Below are 20,741 nucleotides of genomic sequence, written 5' to 3'. Positions count from 1 at the left end.
AAGAAATATTTTTGAATGCTTTGAGCTGGTCATTTAGCCTGTTCCAAAGCATGGGTCCCTCATGTTTACTAGTTTTATGAGCTAGCGAAGTACGGTGTAATGAATGTGGAAATTGGTAGCTTGACGGGTAAAATGGGCATGAATTTCTAAATTGCGAGAAAAACTAATTTGGATAGAAAAAGGTAAATTTTTACAAGCAAGCTGAGGGACCCAAGCTGATGACAATAAATATCCTTTACAAAAGGGGATCTGCATGTGCTTTAAATCAGTAACATTTATAATTCGAAGAGCCCGTTTCTTCAAAAGGAGGAGTCTCTTCAGATTAGTAATAGAACTAGCTCCCCATGCAAGTATCCTATAGTTAAGATAAGACACAATTAGTGTGTTGTAAAGTGAATTAAGAACCGGTCCAGGAAGAAAATGTTTAATCCTGTTAATCACATCAGTATTTCTAGCAATGATTTTGCAGGCATAATCAACATGACTATTCCATGTTAGTCCGCAGTCAACAAAAAGGCCCACAACCTTACAGCAATCAGTTTTTGCTATGATGGAGTCAGTAATCTTGATAAAACATGGAAGGTCACTGGCTGAATTGCTAAACAACATGTATGTGGTTGAGTGTTTTCTAAGAAAATTAAATTGTGAATTATTCAAAATATCAAACTTATCCAGAAACTTAATGGGGCGGGCATAAACACATTTTTCAAAATTTTTAGAAAAACATGAAAGAATAGAAATTGGTCTATAATCATATATACAGCTACGATCGCCCATTTTAAAAGCTGGGATGACTTTAGCAATTTTCAACTGTGAAGGGTCAATGCCAGTCAAAAAGGAAGTATTGATTATATATACAAGCGGTTTACATATAGCAGAAATTGACTTCTTAATAATAGAAATATCAATTAAGTCATGACCAGAGCTTTTTTTGTTTTGCAAATTGTTAACAATGTACATAATCTCATATTCATTAACTAGAATACGAAAGGGTCTTAAACACGTCAAACGACCGAATCATTCCTAAAAACAACCAAAATACAATAACTCGCAAACCTTCCCCCATCGAGAAGTTGCCACTGTTATCCTTCACTCTTCTAAAACGTCTACTCGTAACATATTTCTGCTCTGCGTATTTTTAGTTGATTCAGATGAGGAAATCGATATACGTGAATTTAATAAATCGCTGCAGTAAGTGAATTATACGCCTTTGCTGCTGATCTTGTTCCTCGTTGTCTCGCTTCACTTGTTTAATCTTTCATCTTAGCGAATCTTTCATCTTTAGAATCAAGATTTTTCATTGTTGCTATCGGCTTGTGAGATTAAATGACGTTTACACTTGCGTTTTGTTTTTGAAAGTCATGCGGGATGACATCCCATATTCGTGTCTCTTCTACCATCCAAAAAAGTATATTCGTGTTAAATATAGTCTGTTTTAATTAAAATCAGGCTAATTTTCGTCTTGACTTTGTCTAAGCTTGAGAATAGAATGTGCTCGAATGAGGGCGCTTAAACGATGCAAAAACAAAGTGATTGACGTGGATTTACACAAATTGCTACACTTCAAAAGTTGCACTTTACAATCTGTAATAATTTTTATTTAGATTGAAGTGAACCTACCACACCACCACTCTGTGTCTATGATTCGGCGTCGCTATACATATTCAACACGCCCTTTTGTTGGAATATTACATGGAATCGAACATCCACGTCTTTTCAGACACACACAGATCCCGACAACAGAGACCACGACATCAATCAACCCGAGGCAACAGAATATTATAGCAATGATGATAAGTCCCTCAACAACTGTAGGCTGTCCCTCGACTGCTGCAGCTGTAGACTGTCCCTCATCAGCTGTAGGCTGAGGCTCTAGACATAATCGATACAATGAGTTGTTTTAATTTAATTCAATTCAATTCGGTAGACATATTTTTTAATTTTCCAGTAAATCAATACAAAGTGGAATATTATATAGTATACTACAGTGTTAATAAAAAATAAAAACAAAATAAAGTACCACCAGTAACAAAATAATACTTCAAAGCTAAATTAAACTAAACAGATAGGGACATTAATTAGAGTAATATAGGAGAGTACCAGGCTGTAAACATAAGCCAAGTTTGTAGGTTGAACAGCCTAGACAAGCTATACAACAAAAACTCAAGGAAAAAAAAACAGACACAGTCAGACACACAAACAAAAGATAAACGAAATCAACGTAGTAAAGTCATTATTATGAACCAATACAAGATGAATAAAAAAGCACAGAGTTAAAAATGAAAACGATGGAAAAACCTGAACAATGAATATTAAAAAAAAACAGTAACCTTGTAAATAGGTATGGCAAAATACAAAAACAAGAACTATATCAGTTGTTTGCTCCAAATTTACCATGAGATTCTATATATCAAAGTGATTAAAACGGTATTTTTAAACTTATTTTTACTGTTAAATATCATTTAAACGATGTCAAAATTGTTTTAAAAATACTTTTTGAAGCTGATGAGAGTGAGGAACAATCACTACAATTATTCATGTTTATCAGCCAGGTGAAGACGAGGATTAATATCACTGTGAGTTTGTGAACTCCGGCCTGTATGAAGAAAGGGTTAGTGATCTCATTTGAAAAAAAAAAAACAACAGCGAAATTCCCCAATAATTTGTGAGGGTGTAGCAATTTTACAAAGTCATGACATCGAGGCAAGTTGAGTTACCTGAAAGTGTAATGCTCACCTTTGATTAGTACATCCACATAGGATCTCATTAGCAATTCGTTCTCAGGGAAGACGTGACACCAGTACCTGACGTCATCTTCTTGAAAGCACATGTTCAGAAGTAGTGCGCCCTCTTGAGATATGGAGAAACAGTTGATAGTTCCCAGATCTGACATCGTTTTGGAGCTACCTGGTATGTTCAGACTCCCGATCACGGTCGTGGTCGTTTGATTGTCAGGATTGGCAAAAGACCAGAACACAGTTGCTGGACTGCCGATCTCAATCAAATTCAATACAGCTTGGCAAGTGAGTGTGTAATTTTCCCCAGCTTCGAAGTCGATTGTCGAGTTTGCAAACACCGTTCCTCCGTCCAGTGGGAGTTTCTTATCTGAATAATTCCAATATTGAAAGAAGAAAAATGAATTATCTGTGGTTTAACGAAATCAAATATTACAAATGCCCGTCTAACGAACCATCTCGACAAACAAAACCATTCACCAATTATAGCGAAACAGACATTTAGGGGATTCCGAGCATCTTTTTTTTATCCACTGCTTCTTGACACGATCAAATAAAGAAATACAAATTAATGCACCTATCACTCTGACTGCAATATTATCTTCACTGATTCCTCCGCCTGTATCGCATCTGTATCTTCCAACATCTTTGCCATCAACTGATTTCACGATCAGGCCGAAATCGCTGGTGAGTTCGAAATCCGATTCAGCATCGACGTCGTTGCTAGACAGTAGAAAGTGTCGACCTGCCCTGTCGATCTTGAACCACTGTACCTCACAGGTTGCGACACCGGGGGTCCAGCTCGAGCATGGAAGTGTCTGCTCTCCACCCTCAAGAAGGTAGAACGATGTCGAGGATGCCTTGAGGGCGTGATTGGGTGTCTTTTGATCTACATTTAAAAGAGTAATTAAAAAATCATGCTCTCATTGCTGTCAGTGCTTCCTACTCTGCAATGCAAACCATGCAACGTGACTAAAACATGCTCCGCCCCCAACATTGGAAGTCAATAACATAATTGAGCAACTGAAACTGGGAACTAGACTATTAGCTCTTGTTGTTTGACACTGACTGATAATTGAATATGCATTTATTTATTTAAACACACGAAAACACAATTTCTTCAAAAGCAACATTATTTTGGCAATTGCTTTTAGGCACTGAATCAATGTTTACTACCTGATATTTGGACATCGACGTCGCAATTTCTGAGAGTACCATCTGATTGGATCACGTGACACCAGAAACTTTGTGTGTCTTGTACATGTACATCATTCAGGGAGAATAAGTGAAGTGAATTGTCGCTACCAATGCTGTAATCGGCACCGTGTTCAACCTTCAGGGTAGTACCATGAGCGAAACGTGCACCAATGATTTGTGTGTCTGTAGTGACGCCTTCTCCCTTTGACCAATACACTACGGAGATCGGCGCGTCTGGTGTTAGTGACGCGCATCCACACGGGAGCGTCTGTCTGCGTCCTCGATGGAAGCTTGCGGTGGAAGATGCCTGACTACTGCCTCCTGGAAAGGTATCGCCTGTATTTTTTGAAATTGAAAATTGGATAATCCGGTTGTATCCTCGATGGTAACTTGGTTTCTTTTTTCAGGCATTCACAGAATATGTTTCCTGTAGGGCTTTACGGAAAATGGATGTGGTGTTGTGTCTATCCCCCTTTGATTTTGTGTTAATTCTTCTTTTTATCATGTTTTGTGTTTTAGAGAAAACAACGCATGAATTCAAACTTGGTATGAGTATGAACCATGCAGGAAAGCGCTAAGATATTAAGACTTTTTAAACAAGGCTGACCGTGATTTTATTATTTTCCTCTTTTGTGGTTAAGTTTATTTATTCATTTATTTATGTCTGAAATAATGTTGGTTTTCAGGCCTATTTTTCCGGTTGCTTATCATTTATTATTACTCGTATTTATTTTGTTATTGATACTTTTGTTGTTGCTTTTCTTGTTCATTGGATGGATATATTTTTTTCTCGCATGTCGACTGTATTTTTTACTTTTCTCTATCAGGTTTTTATTGCTTATTATTTATTTTTTAAATCATTTTAAATTATTTTGTTTACTGTATCAATCTTTCGTTCTGTGTTTTTATGTTGTAGTGTGGTTGTTGTTGTCTTGTCTTGTCTTGTTCGTTTGTTTGTTTTTTGTTTTGTTTCGTCTTGTCTTGTCTTGTTTTGTTTCGTTTTGTCTTGTCTTGTCTTGTCTCTTGTCTTGTCTCTTGTCTTGACTTGTTTTGTTACATTTTGTTAAGTCTTATCCTGTCTTGTTTTGTTTCTTTGTTTGTTGGGGTGTTTGTTTGTTTGTTAGTTTTGTTCTGGCTTGTTTGTCTGTTTTTCCACAGTCTTGTATAATCTGCAGTTGTTAGGTTTTTATGCCAGCTATTCTTGCCTTTGAGAAAACTGTTGTAACTGTAATCTTTTAAATCTAATTATCTTTTTAAGTATTATTTTTAAGGCGGTCTTATTTTTCATTGAATTTTATACCTAATTTTTAATATATTTTGTATGTTACATGTACCATTCAAGTTAGGATTGACAGGCTTTCGAGTCACAGTGTTTTATTATACTTTTGTCAATCCTGGCCAGCTTGGATTGGATTGTTTTTGTTTAGTTTTTTGTTTACTTTTGTGAATTGCTTGTTGTACCTTGTAATTTGGCCGAATAAATAATAATAATAATAATAATAATAAAGTTATACAGTAAATTACAAGACTTATTCAATTCACAATTGTAATCAACAATAGTAAAGGAACGTTTTCGGTCCACAGTTCATTTGAATGGAATTAACTCAGTTGGACTAGATGGCATGTGATTGACTTGTACAGCTCATGTATATGAACTACAACAATGACGTTTTTACCTATGACTTGGACGTATACTCTGTCGACCCTTATATCGGTAGCTTTAGGAATAACCTGGCAAAGGAAACTCCCCTCGTCCCTGTCCTCGACTCCCTGAATGACAAGTCCGTGATTGGACGTCATCGAGTACCTCTTGTCGGCAGGCGAATCTTTGACGACGCTTCCTCGCAAGTCTCGGCTGATCAGACGCACCGTTGATAGGTCGTGTACGTTGGACCCATAGTACCAGATAACACCATCTAAACGTTCAGTAGGGCTGAACGTCGGACAAGGAATTCGGTGCCAAATACTCTTTTGAATGTACCTTGAGGCGCCGAAGACATCGTGGATACTCGTTTCTGAAAGCCGAAAATCGTTTCTAATTCATAACTTGTTTAATTTATGTCAACTTTACATGCAACATTTGAACATAAAGGGCCAATGAAATGTGTGTTTTTATGCAATTCTTGAAAATGCACCTTTGGGTCTCATTTAACTGACTTTTTAGATTTTATTTTGCCTTTTTTGGCTTCTATGCTAATGCGAATTTCCATATTCATAAGCAAAATCGTGATGTCATATCAGGCAGAAACCTCAATGTTGCAATTGTTTTGTGCCAAAAAGTTGCCAGAATTTTGGATATTGTGCCGTTAAAAAAATTCCTTCTTCGGTGATTCGTTGTTGTGTTAGTGCATGGCAGTAAGCAAATGTGCAAACCTTTCTCATATATGTTATCAATGAACAGATATTTGGGTTAACATTTGTACACAAAACCCCTAAACTGAACAGTCTGTCCCTGAATTGACATTACGGCAACAGCGCCCCAGATGTCGAGTTGTAACCAAGTCATTTTCCCCAGGTCAAGTCAAATCTCGAGTAAAAAAAAATAGCGACTCGAGTCCGACTCGAGTCCGAGTCAGCGGCTCGAGTCAACAACACTGCAGCGCCCCCAAGTGTCCAAAAAAACATAGAAAAATTTAAATGTTTAAAGAAGTGCACTTTTGAATAAGATAAACCAAAATGATATGTCAAATAGTGTTCATACATTTAAGAAGAGCAGAGAGTATCAGAAAACGTGTTTTTTGTTCAGAAAAAAAATCATTTCATGGACACTTTATTATGTACCGGTATATGAAAATTGTTTTTCTCTATTCTGTCCCTATAAAACTGTGTGACTGCATTTTTAACACTCAAAAATTGATATAATTTGAAAAACATCAAAAATGAAACTAATTTTGTTTTACAAATGATAAAAGATAGAGCGCGATCAATGTGATTATGTGTACAGTACAATTCAAGATTACAAAGGTCCAAAAGAACCTTCATTATTTTGCTTTACCCGTACACGCACACCCCCAAAAACATCCATTCATGTGGATAGATCAAGTACCAGTAGAGACTTAAATTCCAGTTGTTCGCTCGCCGCGCACAGTGCATGCGTAGACAGATACGCAGTCTAGCGTCAGCTAGGCCTTCTATACCGATTCGTCCTCAAGTTTAATGTTCAAAGTTCATCAAGTCACTCATTTTACATAACACCATTATGCAGGTGCACGTATTTGACCTGATTGAGTACTTGAGTTTGAACTCGCTGCGGACTTTGTAGTTGATGAACAATACAAATAACAGCCCTTTCGTTCAAGGTGGAAATTCCCTTGTGCACGCATGCATGCATCATGAAATACGGGATTCACAGAAATTCCTTTACTTTAGCCAGTTCTAAAATAGCTCTAGTGGGATGATAATTTGGCAAAAAGCCACATCATATGCCTACTTGCTTCCAATAACTGTTTACATCAAAATAAAAATGAATCTTTGGCATTTGAAATTTTAAACAAACCAAACTCCTCCACCAAAAAAAAAAACCCATGAACCCAGTACAACACACTAACCAACACCCCGACGAGCAAACAATCACATTTGTCAACTCTGTCTGGGTTTTAAGGGAGCATAACTATGTTAACTATTACTCTCCTCTCCCAGACAATTTCCTGCGGTTAATATCAATGAACCTATGATCAAAACGTTTGGCTCATATTATTACAGTTTCTCACCAAAATCGACGGGACACATGTTGTATTTTGCAGCACAAAACCCCAGCTTTGAGTAACTCAACAGCCCTACCAATACCAGGGACCAGATCCCGAGTACTGACATGATGAATTCCGTTACCTATTGATGGACATTAAAAAAAAAGTGTTCATACAGCAGACCAATCTGTCAGAAATTAATGTATACGGTTATTATAAATACTTGGCATCATCATTCTTTAATGAGCCAAAGTTGATAAAGTACAAACTTCAAAGCTAAAAGTGAGCCCTCCTTTCGTATTTTTTTCAAGAACTCTTTCTTATAGACAGTGGCGTAGCCAGGAATTTTTAAGGGGGGGGGGGGACGGGGGGGGCTGGAACATTTCATGGGGGGGGGCGTCATGTAGATCAATGATATTTTTTTTAGAAACTCAAAATATCAGGGGGGGGGGGGGCGACAAGGTTTCAGGGGGTGGGGCGGTCACTCCCACGCCCCCCCCCCCTTGGCTACGCCACTGCTTATAGACAATAGCTATATACGAATTCAACCCCTGCCTAAAAAAATATGATATTATGGATTGATGGTAGGAGTGAGTACAGCCATTAGGGCTATATAGACTGTGGCGGCTCCAATCGATATACAACATTCTAGAATGTTCCTTGGACAAGAAATAAACACTGAACATTTCTACATACTCACCTATGCCAGCAAAACGAGTAAAAAATTTACGATGGTACCGGTTTCAAAAGGTCTGAAGCTCAAAATGTCAAATACTCGTTTGCAAATAGCATACGCTACCCGTTTTGGAAACTTGGAATAACCCCGGATGCTATTTTCAGCATCAGTTGTCAGAACGGGCATTCCTCGTGGGTGTGATGTTTAAGCATGCGGGGAGCTCGAATTACTTGCGTATAGAGGGCGCCTGCTGATTGCATAGATATCAGAAGAATATTGCAAAAGAAGTGCACCGTGCATACAAGGGCAGATCGGGGGGGGGGGCAAAGGGGGCCATGCCCCCCCCCCCCCTTTTTGTTTGTTTCATGTAACATTTCAATAAAGGCAGGCAATGAGTACACCACCATCTTTTCCTCAAAAAAAATTGGTTAAAGTGGTCAGAAATTGCCTCAGATCGCACCACTGAGCATCTAGAATCCAAAAAAAAAATTCGGGGCCCTTAAGCGGGCCCTGTACCCCACGCCGTAATTTTTTTGACCCACTTTTTGGGGGGACCGATGTTTTTTGGGCCCCCCCCCAAAAAAAAAATTGTGTTCTGGATCCGCCCTTGGGCATAATGTAATTTTGGTATTGTAGTGAAAATCGGTGTGGAGTCGAGGTTCAGGGGTGATGATTCGATCACATCAAATGTATTAGTCGTCTATCTCCCATTCATCACAAAAAAACCAGCCAGTGCACGGGCTCCAGGGCTGTCTCTCCTTCCTCTGGTGTCTAAATATACATCCCAGCCATCGGCTGTAGGACTAAATTAGTCTGATATTGCTAAAGCAAGTTTTCTGCAGCTGTCAGAAACGCAGACCTCGTGGACAGTGCCCACCAAATCCGCTAACGTAAACAGTTGTTTGGTATTAAGGCGTACACGATAAAAACATCATCTGCTCTATCCTACATTCACATATTTTACACTACTGCATCATATTCAATTCGGCCGATAGTCTGGTTCCCTGACCCCACTGATGTGGGGGGGGGGGGGGCAACCGCACATCCGCGCCGGACACTTGGCCTCCGTAGAATAACAAAGCGGGGGGGGGGGGGGGGGGGGGGGGGCGGCTGGTATTCCATACATTACACGAACTCCGTTTAATGAATGCAAATGCAAACTAAGACAGTTTACCCATATCCCTATTGGTCGAGGCTCTTTACGTGGTTTAAAACGCTGATAAAACAGCAGTTTGTTTTAAAAACTTTATTGGACTTTCCCCTAGTAAATTATAAGTTTTGCGCAACTGGTTTTTGAGGCAAGAAGCGAAATCGGTCCATGGAATATACAAATGCGGGTTACTTAATGGTACAAACATGCAGGAATACTTTCTTTTATTTTCTCTAGGATTATTGTCGCTTTTTCTTTAGAGAAGCCTCTAAAATAGTCATAGGCAGTACTTTCTGGTCAAAGTGTTTTTTTTTGGGGGGGGGCAAAAAAAATTAAAATAAAATGTGCTTTAAAAACTGTGCACTGTGGGGTATCCATCCGCCAAATTACTGGCCAAATTGCGGTCGTGAATCGTGCCGGGCTGAACCGTGGGTTGAATCACGGTCTGCGCCGGTACAGGTACGTGCCATACGAAAGATGGACCCCTATGAAAATCAGCCTTTTTATACACTTTTATTGGTTAAACCCGCTCACGAGACCGGTCACCTCCTAATTCAATTATCTTTGCTTAGGCATGCGCAATACTATTAAAAAGTCCATATTTCATAGAAACCCAAACCATATATAAACCATAGAAAATGAAATGAAATCGTGTGCAAAGAGTTGTGGCAACAATCTAGGATTTATTATAATAACATGCATGGACGGTAAAAGTAAATCTGCTTCCTGAAATGCAGTATTGCCTGAAGAATAAAGAAATACAAATTTCCAATTGCCCAAAAATACTCTATTTGTGATTTATAGACAATCTGGATCACCAGCTACTAGGGTTACAAATTGGAGCTGTACATAATGTAAACATACAGAGCATAAACACTTAAAGAAAGTTGTTGTTTATGTATATCGTAGCCAAAAGTCAAAAACGGATAGTTTGTTTGCTATGGTATTTTTCTGAATCTATAAAGTTCAATAAAAAAAATGCCCACTATAGCAACCTGTTTATACATGCAAGCAAGCGTCTATGAAATGCAAGCAGATTCGAATAAAGCAAAACAAGACAGCGTATTGACCTCGAGATTCTGACCATTCAGCGGGCTCCTCCTATATTGGGTCTTCGGGAAACCCGTTGTTTTATTACAAAAACATGGCATCCAAATTGATCAACCAACAGTCAAATTATTAACACACAATTAGTATGTTCGCAATTAACAAAAACTTACTAGAAAACCGTTACATGATAAGCAAAACTTAAACGTACTAGTTTTACTTATATTTTGGACGGGAATTTGAACTTGCGTGCCAATAAAATCAAACTTAACGTTCATGTGAAGAACATAAAGCTCACATAGCTCAATCACGGAATGTTATCATTAAAGGGGCACTAAAAAATGTTATGTTTTGGATTGTTTACTTAGCCTATTTCAAACATCTGGTTGAAAGGAAACCAACCTAATGTCTTACCGTTCCCGAGAAAAGAAAAAAAAACCGCTTGTTTACATCGGACATGACGGAGTACGAATACGTTTTTCGTGTCGTTCTCATGTACGCTTTACACGTTGTTTGTCTCGGGAACAGCGCGCAGTGACCAAGCACCAATGCAAATCATTGTAGTTTCTTCAACGTCCGCAAAAGGCGAACACTTTACGCGTACGAATGAAATCACAACTAGCATCCAAACAGCTCGAATTTATGGGGTCGCCCAAGTGGACCCCGACATTCGTTCTCGCACGCATAATACAGGAATAACACAAAAACGCCCAGTTTTGAAAGAATAGTTGTGTGGATGTTTGTATCCTACTTTTAAAAGTTATTTCCGATTATCATCATCTCGTTCAAAGCGCGTTTTGTAGCCCAATTGGGCTGTTCCAGGACCTAGTGTCCCTTTAAGTAGTAAAAGCGGAAGGTATCAAAACAAACAACTGCCGAAGGCCTTTACCCGCACGAAGACTAAGCTAGAATAAACAGATGAAGAATCGAGTCTCGATATCACTTTTCTGAAACAGTAGACATATTCCTACTTCATTTGTATAAGAATAGGCCTATTGAAGAAAAGCAATACAAAACACTGTGACCAGCATGGCGGCGTTATTCGTTATTACTGCGCTACTTTTCCATCAAACAACGGGTAAGAGTTTTTTTTTTAACAAAATGAAATATTGTAAACACTTTTATTTAAGGGAAACAGGCCGCCCATGGTTAAGGAGTAGTGTGGCCAAAATTCACGTTACTATTTGTCATCAGGAACTTCTTTTTTGGTTTTTGCATCACGCATGTCGCACTGAAAAGCGCCACATACTCCCCCTCCCAACTATTTGATTTAACGTATAGGCAAGTGTCCAGAGCAGAGGAAAAAGTGTCTACATTTGAGCATGGATGTGCGAGTGCCCTATTTCAAGAAAAGTGTCTACATTTGAGCATGGATGTGCGAGTGCCCTATTTCAAGAAACGTTTACCCCCAATAAAAATTCCAGCCCTGCCAGTATCCTCTTTATACTAACAGCCTGACTGCCTCAACTTGCAAAGCCTTGGTCAAAGCGTTCATCATTATTCGTCCGTATGCAGTAAACGATCGGCGGCATATGCGAATACATATAAGTGTAGGCGGGGCTAATATGTGGAGTATCTTTGGAAACTCTCGCCGTCATCAAATCATTTGCAGCTGTTTGCCCTTTGCGATCGTGTCAGAACCCACACCTTTTATGCATCGGTCCTGTGTGTAATGTGAGACATCCCCTTATAGAAAATCTATGGCAAAATCCTATGTTTTTCCTATTGAAAAAACATTTTTAACTTATTTTCTCCTAGAAACTAGGAACAAAATATATTTTATTCCTATTACATCAAAAATGAGTACATGTTGCCAATCTATTTTATTTCTATTTTTAAAACTGCACGCTATTTAATGACTTTTTTTGGAGACTTAGACATTTTGTGTGGTCCACAGTCTATTTTTTGTCTATTTTCTGGACACTAACACATGTTTATGAGAACCATGGACTATTTATTTGCTATTTTGTAGACATATGCTCAGTACAACACAATCTGAAGGCCAAGCACTTAATTTGCATACCAGATTTAAACATCCTGTGTGTGTGGCAAGTTTGAAATTTGTCAGTTGCATTCTGAGAGCCCTTTGTGAAGCACAGCTGCAGTAGAGATGTGTGCAATGGGGGCAAGTATATCTGGGGTTAAAATGCATCCAAATCACTGTAATGGAGTGCATCACATGGTTAGTAGATTTTCCAGGACAATTATGAGTAACATTCTTGTACCTTTTTCAAGCTGTATTTTGCTGAAAAAGCACGCACACCAGTAGCATATTGAACCAAACTGTTTTAATAACTTGATGGTGCAAGATGTATGTGTATGTTAATTGTTTGGACACTGTGTTGTCACAGCATTATTACTAATCATGGTAATAGACATACATGTATTTTCTCAATTATTCCATTCTTATGCAGTCATATTGCTTGCTCACTTCATGTACTGTATGTTTGAGGACTGTTAAAGATGCTTATTGTCCACAAGGACATATGTACTATTAACATGCATGTCCACGTATTATAAAACAGTTGTTTGGACAGACGCCATTTTGTATTTTTAAAAATAGCATGCTTTTTTTTTAAAATAGCAACCTATTTTACCTGTATTTTTTAAAAAGTTATTTTTTCACTATTCTATTTTTTCGCTATTTTGGGGGGTGTCGAAATACAATGGAAAATAAATATTTTAAAATAATGTGTTTTCAATAGGAAATAAATATATTTGTTCTCTATTTTATTTCAACCTGGGTCGACACACAACGTATGTTTGTATTACGTACACTAAATGTCTCGCTGATACCGCTCACTTACTATGTGAAAATTTCCACGGAACGCTCGACCGATACGAAAACGATTTTTTTAAGGTTAGCTTATACTATAAGCATAATGAGCACCATCCCCAAAACCAATATAATAGTGTTTGCACTGTATTTTAATGCACTGCATAACGAAGATATGCCGACGATCGTTTATCGCGTACGGACGAATAATGACGAACGCCTTCGGACTATTGTAAGCACTGAGGCAGTGCCACATCGTACTGGATTACTTTGTGACATCAATGTATCCAAACAGTACAGTACTGTACTTTTTGGGGTCGATTTTACCGGGCTTGCCGTGTCTTGAATGTTCATGAATTTCATAATCCATTGCAGCCTCGTCATCTCTCATGATTCTACCCAGACTTGAAGTGTTGGCGTCAACGGACACAAATGTAACTCTCACTTGCATAGTGGACGGAGACGCAGGCCTTCATAATCTGACACTCAAATGGTTCTTTGAGAATGAAGTCCGGGCTTTATGCCATTTTTCACGTGGGGAGTTTCTTGGACATGCAGCCTTTGAGAGGCAGTGCAACCTAACAGTCGGGCCAGGGGGGGGGGGGGGGCTGGAACATTTCATAGGGGGGGGGGGCGTCATGTAGATCAATGATATTTTTTTTTAGAAACTCAAAATCTCAGGGGGGGGGGGGCGACAAGGTTTCAGGGGGTGGGGCGGTCACCCCCACGCCCCCCCCCCTTGGCTACGCCACTGCTTATAGACAATAGCTATATACGAATTCAACCCCTGCCTAAAAAATATGATATTATGGATTGATGGTAGGAGTGAGTACAGCCATTAGGGCTATATAGACTGTGGTGGCGGCTCCAATCGATATACAACATTCTAGAATGTTCCTTGGACAAGAAATAAACACTGAACATTTCAACATACTCACCTATGCCAGCAAAACGAGTAAAAATTTTACGATGGTACCGGTTTCAAAAGGTCTGAAGCTCAAAATGTCAAATACTCGTTAGCAAAAAGCATACGCGTACCCGTTTTGGAAACTTGGAATAACCCCGAATGCTATTTTCAGCATCAGTTGTCAGAACGGGCATTCCTCGTGGGTGTGATGTTTAAGAATGCGGGGAGTTCGAATTACTTGCGTATAGAGGGCGCCTGCTGATTGCATAGATATCAGAAGAATATTGCAAAAGAAGTGCACCGTGCATACAAGGGCGGATCAGGGGGGGGGGGGGGGCAAAGGGGGCCATGCCCCCCCCCCCCCCAAAAAAAAGAAACCTTTTTTTTTGTTTCATGTAACATTTCAATAAAGGCAGGCAATGAGTACACCACCATCTTTTCCTCAAAAAAACATTGGTTAAAGTGGTCAGACATTGCCTCAGATCGCACCACTGAGCATCTCGAATCCAAAAAAAAAATTCGGGGCCCTTAAGCGGGCCCTGTACCCCACGCCGTAATTTTTTTGACCCACTTTTTTGGGGGACCGATGTTTTTTTGGCCCCCCCCCCCCAAAAAAAAAAAAAAAAAAAAATTGTGTTCTGGATCCGCCCTTGGGCATAATGTAATTTTGGTATTGTAGTGAAAATCGGTGTGGAGTCGAGGTTCAGGGGTGATGATTCGATCACATCAAATGTATTAGTCGTCTATCTCCCATTCATCACAAAAAAACCAGCCAGTGCACGGGCTCCAGGGCTGTCTCTCCTTCCTCTGGTGTCTAAATATACATGCCAGCCATCGGCTGTAGGACTAAATTGGTCCGATATTGCTAAAGCAAGTTTTCTGCAGCTGTCAGAAACGCAGACCTCGTGGACAGTGCCCACCAAATCCGCTAACGTAAACAGTTGTTTGGTATTAAGGCGTACACGATAAAAACATCATCTGCTCTATCCTACATTCACATATTTTACACTACTGCATCATATTCAATTCGGCCGATAGTCTGGTTCCCTGACCCCACTGATGTGGGGGGGGGGGGGGCAACCGCACATCCGCGCCGGACACTTGGCTTCCGTAGAATAACAAAGCGGGGGGGGGGGGGGGCGGCTGGTATTCCATACATTACACGAACTCCGTTTAATGAATGCAAATGCAAACTAAGACAGTTTACCCATATCCCTATTGGTCGAGGCTCTTTACGTGGTTTAAAACGCTGATAAAACAGCAGTTTGTTTTAAAAACTTTATTGGACTTTCCCCTAGTAAATTATAAGTTTTGCGCAACTGGTTTTTGAGGCAAGAAGCGAAATCGGTCCATGGAATATACAAATGCTGGTTACTTAATGGTACAAACATGCGGGATTACTTTCTTTTATTTTCTCCAGGATTATTGTCGCTTTTTCTCATTAGAGAAGCCTCTAAAATCGTCATAGGCAGTACTTTCTGGTCAAAGTGGGGGTTTTTTTTTGGGGGGGGGCAAAAAAAATTAAAATAAAATTTGCTTTAAAAACTGTGCACTGTGGGGTATCCATCCGCCAAATTACTGGCCAAATTGCGATCGTGAATCGTGCCGGGCTGAACCGTGGGTTGAATCACGGTCTGCGCCGGTACGGGTACGTGCCATACGAAAGGTGGACCCCTATGAAAATCAGCCTTTTTATACACTTTTATTGGTTAAACCCGCTCACGAGACCGGTCACCTCCTAATTCAATTATCTTTGCTTAGGCATGCGCAATACTATTTAAAGGTCCATATTTCATAGAAACCCAAACCATATATAAACCATAGAAAATGAAATGAAATCGTGTGCAAAGAGTTGTGGCAACAATCTAGGATATTATTAACATGCATGATATAATAACATGCATGGACGGTAAAAGTAAATTTGCTTCCTGAAATGCAGTATTGCCTGAAGAATAAAATATAAATTTCCAATTGCCCAAAAATACTCTATTTGTGATTTATAGACAATCTGGATCACCAGCTACTAGGGTTACAAATTGGAGCTGTACATAATGTAAACATACAGAGCATAAACACTTTAAAAAAGTTGTTATATATGTATATCGTAGCCAACAGTCAAAAACGGATATTTTTTTGCAATGGTATTCTACTGAATCTATAAAGTTCAATAAAAAAATGCCCACGATAGCAACCTGTTTATACATGCAAGCAAGCGTCTATGAAATGCAAGCAGATTCGAATAAAGCAAAACAAGACAGCATATTGACCTCGAGATTCTGACCATTCAGCGGGCTCCTCCTATCGGGTCTTCGGGAAACCCGTTGTTTTATTACAAAAACATGTCAGCCAAATTGATTAAACAACAGTTAAATTGTCAACATACAATTAGTATGTTCGCAATTAACAAAAACTTACTAGAAAACCGTTACATGATGAACAAAACTAAAACGTACTAGTTTTACTTATATTTTGGACGGGAATTTGAACTTCGTGCCAATAAAATCAAACTTAACGTTCATTTGAAGAACAAAAAGCTCACATAGCTCAATCACGGAATGTTATCATTAAAGGGGCACTAGAAAATGTTATGTTTTGGATTGTTTACTTAGCCTATTTCAAACATCTGGTTGAAAGGAAACCAACCTAATGTCTAACCGTTCCCAAGAAAAGACGAAAAAACCGCTTGTTTACATCGGACAATGACGGAGTACGAACACGTTTTTCGTGTCGTTCTCATGTACGCTATACACGTTGTTTGTCTCGGGAACAGCGCAAGGTGACCACCAATGCAAATCATTGTAGTTTCTTCAACGTCCACAAAAGGCGAACACTTTACGCGTACGCATGAAATCACAACTAGCATCCAAACAGCTCGAATTTATGGGGTCGCAAAAGTGGACCCCGAAATTCGTTCTCGCATGCATAATACTGGAATAACACAAAAACGCCCAGTTTTGAAAGAATAGTTGTGTGGATGTTTATATCCTACCTATATTTCCGATATCATCATTTCGTTCAAAGCGCGTTTTGTAGCCCAATTGGGCTGTTCCAGGACCTAGTGTCCCTTTTAGTATTAAAAGCGGAAGGTATCAAAACAAAACACTGCAGAAAGCCTCTGCCCGCACGAAGACTTAGCTAGAATAAACAGATGAAGAATAGAGTCTCGATATCACTTTTCTGAAACAGAAGACATATCCCTATTTCATTTGTATAATAATAGGCCTATTGAAGAAAAGCAATACAAAACACTCTGACCAGCATGGCGGCGTTATTCGTTATTACTTCGCTACTTTTCCATCAAACAACGGGTAAGAGTTTTTTTTTAACCAAATGAAATATTGTAAACACTATTATTTAAGGGAAACAGGCCGCCCATGGTTAAGGAGTGCCAAAATTCACGTTACTATTTGTCATCAGGAACTTCTATTTTAATTTTGTATCTCCTACATCACAATTTAAAAAGCTCGTCATGAGTCGCTGTAGGATGCATTTTGGTTAAATTAGTGTCTGTGGTAAACTTCATGCAGGAAACAATAATACCACTTCTATATACGCCTCAATTTTAGTGTTTGTGCTGGTCCTATACAGGTCCAGCAATAGGCATAGCCAACCGGGGGTATTTACATCCCAATAATTTGTAAAGACTGTCCTTCTCCATTCAAGTGACCTTGTTTAAATTATTGACCTGTAATGATGTGGTGATAAAATTCTCCATGTGGTTCCACCGTGTGATTTTTTTTATAAGCTGCTCCGAGGGTTCGAATGCTCTTTTCTTCCAAACAAGTGCCCTTTTTGTCCAAAAAATAAACGGGCCCTTTTGTGGCAGTGGCCATTACGAGTGTTTTTTTTTTTTTTTTTTAAATTTCACGCATATGTCGCCCTGAAAAGCACAACTATTTGATTTAACGTACAGACAAGTGTCCAGAGCAGAGGAAAAAGTGTCTACATTTGAGCACGGATGTGGGAGTACCCTTTTCAAGAAATTTGTACCCCCAATAAAAATGCCAGCACTGCCAGTATCCTCCTTATACTAAATGCCTGACTGCCTGAACCTGTAAGCAAAGCCTTGGTTAAGGCGTTCATCATTATTCGTCCGTATGCGGTAAACGATCGGCGGCATATGCAAATACATATAAGTGTAGGCGGGGCTAATATGTGGAGTATCCGGTCACACCTTGGTTACTCTCGCCGTCATCAAATCATTTGCAGCTGTTTGCCTTTTGCGGACGTGTCAGAAACCACACCTTTTATGCATCGGTCCTGTGTCTAATGTGAGACATCGACACACAACGTTTGTTTGTATAACGTACACTAAATGTCTCGCTTGTACCGCTCACTTACTATTTGAAAGTTTTCACGCAACGGTCGACCGATACGGAAACGATTTTTTTTCAGGTCAGCTTAGACTATAAGACGAATACGAAATTTAGACTATAAGACGAATACGAAATTTTGATGGTAACTATCTAGTGTACGATGTGTTACTGTGGTTGTCAAATATCACGTAAAAGGTGACTTTTTAAGACTCGATTCTTTGAGCACTTTTTATTTGTGATCAAAATATCATTGCACGCTACATGTAGAATGCATAAGATTTTCCCTCAAAGTTGATACAACTATATGTAGTTGTGCTATATCTTTTCATTTGATCGTAAACGTGGTTTGACAAATTACAAAATATCCCATAGTTTATTGTTCGCCAGTTTGTCGGATTACAACTCAGTTTCGAGCGCGCGCACGAACGTTTTAATTCGTCAAACTGAGGAATAGCATACCAGCAATGTGAAGAACAATCACCTCTATTTTGTACTTTGAAAAACTGACGCATACGTTTACGATCAAATAAAAATATATCGCACAACTTCTCTGATTAAATAAGTAGCCTGATGGATACTACGTTTTCTATTTTTAATTTAAACATACACCAAAAAGGGTTATTATTGAAACATTAGGGTGAACTACGACGCCCCAAAAAATCCAACTTTAAACGCGAATTTGCATCTCGATTTGCATGCCCTCATTTTTTCAGTACTTCAGCATGTTGTGGGCCATGAATTTGAGGTTTTGTAAAAAAAAAAAAAAACAAGGGCGGAAGCCATGTACAGGACCGTGAGCTTGTATGTCTGTGAAATTTTGATGACATTGGGGCCCTTAAAGCGCTATGTTTTGCAATGAGTGTAAACATAATTATTAAAATGGCGATGGGCTTCAGGACTATTTTAAAAGGTGATCATCTTCGGGCGGAAATTTCTCCCAAAAGTCATCAGATTAACTCCAAAAAATTGAAAACAAAATGAAAGATGATGAAATAACCTTTAATTTGATGTGTGTCTCAAACACCTAGGAGAGTTGTGAGTATTTTTTCCTGAAGGCTGAAGTGGGGACATTTATTATTGGGGTCTATAGCAGTCTATTTACTGGTCTGCACCCATGCATAAACTTCGGACATAGGGCCGAGGTGTGCAGAGACCCAATGAACCGGCGGTTACCGGCGGTTACCCGCCGGTTCGATAGATATCTGATCCCTAAAAAGCATGTCAACAGTATCACTAATACACCCATCACTGTTTCTCCTCTTTAGACAGATCCATGATTTGCCTCGGCGTCCTGTAACTAATATCTGAAGGCCAAGTGTAAGAACGTCAAGTTATGGGGTGGAACCACCCAGCTAGTTTGGTGGGTATCAGGTGAGGCCCAGCAGGGCTGGTGAAGCGACAAGGAATTACGGGTGCAGATGTCACGGGACAACTTCAATAAGTAAGTAAAGTCAAATCTTATCTAGTCGTTTTGTGTCAAGTCGTTTCGTGTTGTGTCATCCTTGTTTGGGGGGTTTAATTTGAAGCTTGTTAATGGGGGCTAGAGATCCCTTTGTAACTATGTTGACGTGGCGGACGGTCTTGGGCAACCAATGATGACGACTCAGCGATATTACCCGGCTGGCGGTGATGGCACTACACGAAAGGCTCTACCCATTTATTCAGTCAGGGAAACTCTAACCTAATTGTAATTAACGAAAACTTTATATCATAGTGGTGATTTTAAAGCGAACTAAGGCTATCACAACAGGTAATGCAAGGAAAAGATATAAAAGTAAAGTACACGTGGTTTGCTTGAGTAGATAGCCATGCATTACTTGTTAACTTGTTATCAGAGTTAATACGTTAAAATGTTATGCAAGTATTCAAATGAATTAAATATTTAAATTCAAGCCAACGAATCTCGAGACAAATCATTTTTATATTTAGGCGAGAGGGATTCCCCATCATACCGCCCTTTGGTTTTGTCTATACGTTCTTCTTTCATGTTCGTGTTTTTTCTTCTTCTTGACATCAATTCTCCGCAGCTTTCCTTTAAAACATGTTGACTTCATCATTTATCCAATTACAAGCGATTTAAATTCAAACAGTAACTGTTTTGTTTCAATCATAGGTCTTGAACAAAAACAAATAATATTCACACTTTATGATGTGATAGACCATGCCTTGATGACCATTTTATGTTGTGTATACGTACAGTCGCCTGACCTTTACTTTCGGTGTTAATAAGGTCAAAGTTAGGTGAATTCAA

The sequence above is a fragment of the Patiria miniata genome, unplaced genomic scaffold (genome assembly GCF_015706575.1).
Source record: "Patiria miniata isolate m_02_andy unplaced genomic scaffold, ASM1570657v1 HiC_scaffold_1, whole genome shotgun sequence".
NCBI lineage: Eukaryota > Metazoa > Echinodermata > Asteroidea > Valvatida > Asterinidae > Patiria > Patiria miniata.
This window is presented reverse-complemented; position numbering follows the sequence as displayed.